At 38.1% G+C, this 10,544-nt stretch overlaps 2 pseudogenes; both read right to left on the bottom strand.

Annotated features, from left to right (window-relative positions):
- Positions 1 to 406: 406 nt before the first annotated feature.
- Positions 407 to 1,483, bottom strand: LOC138849858 (membrane cofactor protein pseudogene; annotated as a pseudogene).
- A 7,151-nt stretch (positions 1,484 to 8,634) lies between these two features.
- Positions 8,635 to 9,771, bottom strand: LOC138843123 (membrane cofactor protein pseudogene; annotated as a pseudogene).
- Between the last annotated feature and the right edge of the window lie 773 nt (positions 9,772 to 10,544).

Genomic DNA, 10,544 nt, shown 5'->3' with positions numbered 1-10,544 from the left:
AATTGCAAATTTTAGAAAAGAAAACAATCCTTCAAGTTAATATCATTCTGGATGGTTGTTGACTTGCCCTAACAATGCAAATGTCATTTATGAGAATAGAGGCAATGTGTTCATACACAACTTCATACATATTTTAAAGATTTATCCAAGAATGGTGGCCACATTAAAGTCACATTAAAATGTTAACATTATGACATAACAATTTCACTCATAACAATAAAAAATAGAGAATAACTATTGAAGATTGGAGGATTTTAATAGAGTTCAAACGATGAAGTGGTGGACTAGCTGTGCAGTCATTCCGTTTTCTATGCAGGTGGACTTGATTGGTATAAATGGCGTAATCCTCAGTAACTCGCATTTTCTTTGATCTTGCTTTGGAAATACGTGCACAGGCAGACACCATTTACGACAATCCCAACATAGTAATAATCAAAGCAACGATCCATCCAAGTATATCTCTAAGATCAAATGGTCCTTCAAAGAGACTTGTATATTGAAAGATCCTAGAGATTAAGGGTCTTGCACTGGAAGGAGCCGGCCCTGAAGGCATCGACACGGAAGGACGCAAATTTGGTGGAGATTTTGTGGGAGATGGTGGTTCCTTAAGACAAGATGGAATAGGAGGTTGCCAAGTACTATTCTCACCACAGGTACTCAAATTGCTGCCATGAAGGTAAAGCCCTGGGTTGCATTCCAACTGAACTGTTTTATTGTAGCCATACTTTGTAGCAGATCCTGATACCAGCCTTCCATTTGTGACTGTTGGGATTGGGCATTTGACCACTTTACACTTAGGAGGGTCACTACTCCATTTTCCAGGCCCAATACAATACAGCTCACTCTCTCCAATAAGTGAAAATTCATCTGGTCCAGACCCTGGAATGCACGTATAAATTACAACTGCATTATATTCAAATGAATCAGTTCCAACTCCGCTGTATTCTGCATTTGGTATTTGTGGAGGTGATGCACACGTAATCTTTTCACATTTTGGAGGACTGCCACTCCATTGCACATCTGAATTACTGAGTTGGCAATACAGAATACGTTCACCAATTAAGTGATAACCCACATTACAAACATATTCAATCTGGCTCCCGTATTCATAGCTTCCATTTACGACGTTAACGCGACTATTTGAGGGTTCCGCTTGACGTGGACATGATTTTTTATAGCAAGTATCATTCGAAATCTGTGACCATTGTTGATTCACTTGACAAGTAACACTTTTGGGCAAAGACGACTGGTGACTGTATCCTGGATTACACTCATATTCCACTCGCTCCCCCACATTATAGGAGGATTTCATGTCACCCGCGGGACTCATATTTTCAAATGTTGGTGGCTCACCACAGGTGTTAGAGGAGGTAGATGGCAGGAACACCAGGGTCAGCAGGAGAATCCAGAGAACCCACGGGGAAGCAGAGGGACTCTGGCAGTGGTGAGGTGGTGCCTTGCGCAGTGCGGAAGAAGCTGCCATTTTCCCGGAGAAGAGCGGAAAACCTCAGCGCCAATCAAGCTTGGGAGTACTTTGTGAGTGCACTGATCAGACGCAACAATCCCCACGTTCTCAAAGTGTCAAGGGTCAAAGGACAGGTGGGTGTGGCCTCCTTGGAACACAGTATAGAAATATCAAAAAGTTTTTAGAGGAGCACCCAGCCAGCATGTTTCACATGGTGGGTCTCAGGGGTCAGTATCAATGTAATCCTAACTGATAGCTTTTGGTCTCGAGGAAAAGCAATAAGCTTTTGTTCATGAAAGTCTCTGTGCCCAATATTTACCTAAGTTTTCAGAAACACTGATGCCCAGAATTTTAGGATTTTATTCATGAGCAAGGAGTCATTTGAAAGATCCAAGGATGACCAAATGAATAGGAAAAATGAGATGGGGAACGATGAGTGGGCAATAATCCATGTTTTAATAAGTAGCCTGTCCTTTAGGGGCTAGGAGTCTCATCAAGGACCCTTTGGGAAACTACGTGTCTTACACTGAGAATCAGCCTACAAAAGTTAGCAGCGATGCATTGGCTTTCTTTAGAGGTGTCTCCAGATTTATCAATCCCCGCATACCTTTAAGAAATGGTTTAGTGTAGCTGAATAGGATAGCTGAAGTGATCCCTGGGATTTTATTTTCTTAGAGACTGTTTAAGTATTTATTTGATCTTACTCATTACTGGTCTGCTTAAAATTTAGACTTCTCATGATTAAATGTTGGAATTAATATCTAGGAGTATATTCAAATCTTCTTTGCTATCTAATTTATTGGCATGCTATTTTTCATTGTAGTCTTTTATAATCCTGTGTTTTCTGTTATAATGGCTATTTTCTATTTCTGATTTTATTACAATTATATTTTGATAAACAATTTCACTACTTCTCCCTATATTCATTGTTATTTATGCCACAATTTACATCCTTTTATATTGTTTGCCCATTTACATATTATTGTAGCTATTGTAATACCTTTGTCTTTTTAAATTTTATGATAGTTAAAACTTATTCATTACTTTACAGTATTGGAATATTTGAAGCTTAACTATATTCTCCTCTGTAATACCAGTTTACTTATGCTTCATTTGGATTCTTTTTAAATTAAGTTTTAATAATTTCTAACAATTTCCCACATTGTTTTCATATATAGATATTATTAAATACACATATTATTCTTGAAAGCAGGTATTAATAATAAGAATGTAGGATTAATGACAATTATAAAGTGGGGAATGAAGGTTATATCTTCTTGCACATGATATAATTTAGTCAATCAATATTTTTAACTCTATATCAAAATTCAACATAAAAGAAGTGATTCATGCATACTCCTCTAAACAAAACAAACACTGACAATTACAAAGAAAAATTTCATATTTTTTACACCCATGAGAGATGAAATTTGGGAAAAAGAACACAAAGATTAATTCTGTATGGTAGGGGATGGTACATCTATCTCAGGAAAGTAATTATGAATAAGGAGCTCAGAGGAAAAGAATAAGCTAGAAGTACAATTGTCAAAATGACCCCTGGTAATAGAAAAGATCAAATGGAATTGAAGCTGGAATGAAATCCTACAAGGAATGCTATCATGAATTTTGAGTCATCTGTTGGATCATCCATGACTGTGTAGAAGGAAGCTCTGCCTCTTCACAGGGGAGTGCACAGTCACAATCGCAATTTTGGGGGATCTCAATACCAGGAAATTGCAGTCAAATGGATGAAGTATGCATCAGTGTAATAATAGTGGTTAGGTGGCCAGAGCTGTGGCATAGCACGTTAAGCTACTGCCTGCAGCTCCAACTTCCCATGCACTGGTGTGAGTACTGGCTGCTCCATTTTTCATCCAGCTCTCTGCTAATGCTGCTGTGGAAGCAGCAGGAGATGCCAGAAGTGTTTGGGCCCCTACCCACTTGGTAGATCTGGATGAAGCTCCAGGTTCCTGGCTTCGGCCTTGCCCAGCCCTGGTTGTTGAGGCCATTTGGAAAGTGAACCAGTGAACGGAAGATTTTCTCTCTCTGCCTTTGCCTCTCTCTGTAACTCACCTTTTCAAATAAATAAATAATCTGTTTTTAAAATAATATTTAGAACTGGCAGGATCATTTCCAGAAGAGATGACTAAAAGACTGAAATAGATTGGCAAAGGGAAACAAACTGGGTGCAAGTGTAATGTTCATACTCATAGGGGACTTGTAACCCTAAAGAAATGTAATAAAGGCTATGATTAGAAACAAGTTAGTGCTATTTGGGAAAGCACCCAGAATGAGATGTGTGCTTAGGTATATGCCATTGGATTGTCATTCCTGTTGTCCATGACTCTGAGCATATCTAATCTTACCATGTGCTCCTTCCTTGACTTTATTCTCTTTCCTTCTTACAGTATCTATCTCTCATTTGAATCATTACTTCCTCTGTGCCAAAATATTCTGTGTGTCCTCAGTGGATTCCTGTCCACTGAAATATATCCACTTTGAAAACTGATGTTTCAGTCTTTAGGTAGTAATCATTTTGTAAGCATTATAAGTAAGATTTATCTCACAAATTTGTCTTATTTAATTCACAAATATTTCATATTTTTATATGTAAATAGAATTTCTTTTGTAGATTTTATATTTTTATTGTATTTTATTGTTTAGGGAATTGATTTCATGAATTTCATATATACAGTTTTAGGAGAGTAATGATACTTCTCTCCCCACCCTCCTTTCTTCACTGTCACCCTCCACCCTCCTTCATTTCTTCTTTTTTATTTTTAAAGATTTATTTATTTATCTTTAAGAAATAGTTACAGAGCAGCAGAGGCAGAGAGAGACAGGTCTTCCACCTGCTCTTTTACTTCCCAAATGGCTGCAGTGATCAGAAGCAAGGAGCCAGGAGATTCTTCTGGGTCTCCCACAGGGGTGCAGGGGCCCAAGGACTTGGGCCAACTTCCACTGCTTTCCCAGGCCACAACAGAGGGCTAGATTGGTAGTGGAGCAGCTGGGACTTGAACTCGTGCCCATATGCGATGTTGGCACGGCAGACCAGAGCTTTACCCTACCACGCCCCAGCACAGCCCCTCATTTCTTATTTTTAAATTTTTTTTTACAATGATGTATTTTCAATTTACATTATAAACACAAACAACCCTCTACTATATAAAGATTTCAAGTAGTAATTAGAAAAACCATTGTTCCTCAGGAGTATAGACAAGGGCTATAAGCCAAAATCAAAATCTCAAAATGTCAATTTTGCTTATATGCAATACATTTTTAGCACTCTGTACATTAGTTACCCTAAATCAGAAAAGCATACGATATTTGTCCTTTTGCAACTGGCTTATTACACTAAGCATAATGGTGTCTACATGCATCCATTTTGTTGCAAAAGAAAGATTTCTTTTTTTAAAGACTGAATATTCTTCCAATGTGTATATGTATCACAGTTTCTTTATCCACTCATCAGTTGATGGATATCTAGGTTGGTTTCCTTACTTAGTTATCTGGAGTTGAGCAGCTGCAAACATGGGTATAAAGATGCTAATTTCATTTCCTGTGGGTAAATTCTCAGGCGTGGAATGTGTGTTCCATAAAAGCTATATATAGAAAGCACAGCTACCTGTAATTCATAAAATATTTTTCAATGGCATTATTATTTAAATAAATAATACCTATTAAACAAGTTTGTCTTAATGTGAACTTCAAATGGGCCCTTGGTTTTGAGTTATGTGTACATAAAATATAATAAAATATACAAGAATTTATTCAACAATGTAAATTGGAGGACAGTGCTCTTTATTGTGGAACAGCTTCCTTCATTGAAAAGTATGACATCACTTATATAAAGACCTGTATTGTAAAGTTCATGAAAAAGCAATATTTAAAAGTGAAGACACGCTTTGCAAAAACAGATGTTACTGGTTCTTAGTGTTATGGAACTTGATCTCCAATGTAGAGGAAACTATGAGCGATTCAGACATGATACTTGAGGAAGGTGGATGTACCATTACTAATGCCTATGTTCATAACTCTGAGCACTCATCGGAGGAATGTACTGTCCACCAAGAAGTAACATAGTCCATGTTCTTTAAAAACCTTATACCAATTCCAGGATGTCTGATGACAGATGTAAGAAAAAATCATTCCACAACAACAAATAGCAAAAAAAATATGCTTTACTTGCTGTTATGTTTTGGAAAACTATTGAATTTACAGACTGAGAATGTTTTTCTCTCTTTTTTCTTTTTCTCTCCTTCCCTTTTGCTTTCTTTCTCTTGTCTGCTACAATTAATATTACCAGGTGAAAGATATTACAATTTGTGGTAACCAAAATGTTATAGCCTACCTGAATTATAAGAAAGGTAAGAGATTGGCCTTTCTGTTGTTCAGATAATGTGCCTGACACACATATGGAGACCATATAGTGGTCTTTTCTGTAATTGGAAAGAGAACTGTGTGTTCATCAGTGATAGCTAGAGCTTCCTCTTGATGCTTGGGCTGAGTTCTTCTGGGATTTACCTCTTGTACTTGCTATAGAGTACGTAAAATGAGTACAGCACATCCAAAAATCCTCTAGAGCTTTGGTTGTCAGATAATACCCAGAGTGACACCAATTGTTCTTGATTTTAGAGGAAAAGAAATTTCCCCAAAACTTCTCAAACTCTATCCCACTCCAGGGCAAAAGAAAGAAGCAGGTTGACCACAGATTTGGATGTATTTGATCATGTTGCTTGTAAGAGAGCCCATCATTGTTACTAATTCTTGCCTTCCCATCTCTAGTTTAGAAATAGGGAAACACATAAGCATAATCTTTAAACATAGCTCTTGACCTACCTGGTTTAATTTGTTAGGGCTTCATAATGGGGAGAAAAGGCAAGAAATTGAAAGATCTCATTTGTATTACTTATATGATCACAACATGATTATATTTTTCTTAGTGAATTTGTTAGTGACTGAGAAACCTGGATCTAGGAACAGTAATAACGGAAAAGAAGACGAGGAATAGGGCTCAACAGTGCACTGTGGAATAAGGTGTGGACCCAGGATGGGATACAAAAAGGCATCAATTACCAGGTTTTACCTTTTGTAAAACCAAGTTTCACATGTACCTTTGCTCATCACACATACATACACACCCCCCAGTGTGTAGATGTGCACATTTATGTAACATACGTGTCTTATATACTTTATTTAAAAGTTAACAATTGGGGGCAGGTATTTGGCATAGTTGTTTGAAGCTCGTTACGACAAACTGCCTCTGGTACCAGAGTGCCTTGGTTCACTATCATGCTCTTGCTCCTGCCTCCTGCCTCCTGCTTCCTGCTAATGAAGACCTGAGAAGGCAGTGGTGATGTGTTCCTAACACCTACTCGGGAGACCTGCACTGAGTTCTCAGCTTCCCTCTTTGGTGTCTTGTCCATTTTAGGTATTTGAGGAATGAAAGGGCAGATAGGAGCTTGATCTCTGTGTCTATTTAGGCCTGTGTCTCTGCCTCTCAAATGCATTTTAAAAATTTCAAAAAAATCTGAAATTTCAATAATTGAATTATATTTTTATAACCCAAAGATAGTTAGACAATTATCTTTTTTTTCTTTTATTTCCAGGCTGTTATTTATGTAATTATGATTATCCTATATTTTATATTGTTTACTTCATTAGCTAAAAGTGATGGCTTTTATGGTATCCCTACATAACCTCTTTATATTAGTCATTTAAAATACATTTTAAGTGTTCACAGAGAGGATAATTCCCGATTTGTATTTGGAGTATTTGATTTCTCTTACTCTTTCTTTTAAATATTTGCTTATTATAAATGGAGATTACTGACAGAGAGAGAGATGTTCCATCTGCTGATTCACTTTGCATATGTATGCCACAGCCAGGCTGGGCTGGTAAATCCAGGAACCATGAGCTTCTTCCAGGTCTCCCATGTGGGTGATGAAGCCCAAGCACTAGGGCCATCTTCCGCTGCTTCCACAGGCACATTAACAGAGAGCTGAATCAGAAGTGAAGCATTTGGGACATGAATCAGCACCCCTATGGTCCCAAACAGTGGCTATACCCATCCTACACCCCTTAGTTCTCTTTATTGTAAATTTCTTTTCCTTCTCGTCTGCATTTTCTCTGCCCCCTCCTCTCATTTTAGTAGCAAATGAGTGCCTAAACTTTTTGATTTAATTCAGGTATTAAGATAGGTGATAGTCCTTACTTCAGGGAAATTTTATATCCATTGATGGGGGATATTGAGATTCTTATAAAGGAGAGAAAACCACGGTGACAATATACCTCCAAAAAGTCCCTTAGTACAGGTTCACAGAAAATACAATTCAAAGGCAAATACATAAGCTTTAAAAGTAAAATCCATGTACATTTTTGAATATACATTTTAAAGAACTTTTTGAGAATTTACCACATGCATGGATTTCAAATATTTTTGACATTTTTCTTTTAATTTGAAAGTAAACATCTGTTAATTTCATTTCTCATGGCCTTTTGATATATCCTTGTATTTGTCCTTGGATGTGTGTGTGTAAGCCTGTTTGCGTATGCTTTTCTATGTAAACATAAGCATCTGCATTTGCGTGGAAATGTATATATGTGTATGTTTTAAAGCTTTGTACAATGAACATTATGTAAGATACATGTCAAAGTAGGTGAAACAATGCATTTTCATAACTGACACTAATTATTTAATGAAACATATTTCAGAATCACTTCCTTTACCAATGAAATGTAACTTTACTTTGAACTTAGTTCCTCTAAATTCTCAAATTTAATATAAGAAATTATTCCCTCAACTTAATATCACTCTGGATGACTATTGACTTGCCCCAACAATGCAAATATCACTTAAGAGAAAATAGAATATATGTTCATACTCAAATTCATACACATTTCAAAGAAGTATCCAAAAATGATGGTCTTATTCAAATCATATTAAAATGTTAACATTATGGCTTAATAGTTTCACTCATGACAGTAAAAGTAGAGATTATTTCAGATTTGAGGATTTAATAAAGTTCAAAAGATAAAATAGCAGACTAATTGCTGAAATCATTGTTTCATCTTCAGGAGGGTTTGATTTATTAGTGTAAGTGGTATACTCCACTCTAACTTGTTTTCTCTTTGTCTTGTTTTGGAAATATTTAAAAAGGCAAAAACAATTACAATTCAATCAAAGTAATAATCGAAGCAATGATGCATCCAAGTATATCCCAGAGGTCAAGTGGTTCTTCCAAGGGACAGGTATACTGTAAGACACTAGACATTTGAGGTTTAGCCCTGGAAGGAACTGACCCTGAAGGACTTGCATTTGGAGGAATTGACACTGTAGGACTCAAAGATGGACCATTTGGCCCTGAAGGATCTGAATTTGAAGGCGTTGACACTGAAGGAGCTTTTGTAGTGGAAGGCGGTTGTCTTTCAAGACATGATGGAATAGGGGGTTGCCAAGTACTATTCTCAGCACAGGTAACTATCGCGCTGCCGTGAAGGTAAAATCCCTGGTTGCACTCAAACATAACATTTGCTTTATAGTAAAATTTTGTCCCAAATCCTGACACCTGCCTTCCATTTGTGACTGTTGGGATTGGGCATTTGACCACTTTACACTGAGGAGGGTCACTACTCCATTTGCCATGCCCAACACAATACAGCTGACTCTCTCCAATAAGTGAAAATTCATCTGGTCCAGACGCCCGATTGCACGTGTAAGTTACAGCTGCTCGATATTCAAATGCATCACTGCCAGCTCCGGAGTGTGCTCCATTTGGTATGTCTGGAGGTGGTGTACACATAATCTTTTCACATCGTGGAGGACTGCCACTCCATTGCATACCTGTATCACTGACTTGGCAATACAGAATACGTTCACCAATTAAGTGATAACCCTCATTACACACATATTCAATCTGGTTCCCGTATTCATAGCTTCCATTTACGACGTTAACTTGACTATTTGGGGGTTCAGCTTGACGTGGACATGATTTTTTATAGCAAGTATCATTTGAGATCTGTGACCATTGTTGATTCTCTTGACAAGTAATAAATTTGGGCAGAGACGGCCGGTGACTGTATCCTAGCCTACACTCATATTCCACTCGCTCCCCCACATTATAGGACGATTTAATGTCACCCTTGGGCCTCATACTTTGAAATCTTGGTGGCTCACCACAGGTGTTAGAGGAGGTAGATGGCAGGAACACCAGGGTCAGCAGGAGAATCCCGAGAACCCACGGGGAAGCAGAGGGACCCTGGCAGTGGTGAGGTGGTGCCTTGCGCAGTGCGGAAGAAGCTGCCATTTTCCCGGAGAAGGGCGGAAAACCTGAGGACCAATCAAGTACTTGGCCAGTACAATGGGAGTGCTTTGTGAGTGCGCTGATCAGACGCAACAATCCCCACACTTGCCAAGTGTCAGGGGCCAAAGACAGGTGGGAGTGGCCTCGTTGGCACTCAGAAGAAAAATCACAGAATGTGTTTTAGAACAGAGCAGGGCCAGAATTTTTTAGGTGTTGGGATCGAGGAGTCAGTATCAATATAATCGTAACTCATAGGTTTCTCTCTCTTGAGTAAAAGCAATGAGCTTTTGTTCATAAGAATCTCCCTGTCCAATATGAACACGATTTTCCTGAAACATCGTTGCCCAGGATCTTAGATTCTTTTCTCTTCAGTAAGGATTCATTTGGAAAATCAAGATTTCCAACAAATAGTAATAATAGCACAGATGTCTTTTTACCACTGACTTTCTTCAGAGGAGTTTCAGACACATAAGGGACTCTAGGCTCCTGGCGTCTGCTTGTCCCAGCCCAGCCACTGAAGGCTTTTCGGGATTGAAGTAGGGGGTGGAAAAGCTCTCTCTCTCTCTCTCTCTCTCTCTCTCTCTCTTTCTCTGTGTGTGTGTTTGTGTGTGTGTGTATAACTGCATTTCCAATAAATACTTTCCCCAATCCCTCCAAGAAAAGAAAAAGAGAATTGCATATTTCAGTGAACAAAGCATCCAAAATGACAAGGGGATCAGGGATGGGACATTGGCGATATCTACTGCAGTAAATTTATCATGTCTTTTTTTTTTTTT

The sequence above is a fragment of the Oryctolagus cuniculus genome, chromosome 5 (assembly GCF_051225735.1).
Source record: "Oryctolagus cuniculus isolate XC-2025 breed Fujian yellow rabbit chromosome 5, ASM5122573v1, whole genome shotgun sequence".
Classification (NCBI taxonomy): domain Eukaryota; kingdom Metazoa; phylum Chordata; class Mammalia; order Lagomorpha; family Leporidae; genus Oryctolagus; species Oryctolagus cuniculus.
This window is presented reverse-complemented; position numbering and strand designations above follow the sequence as displayed.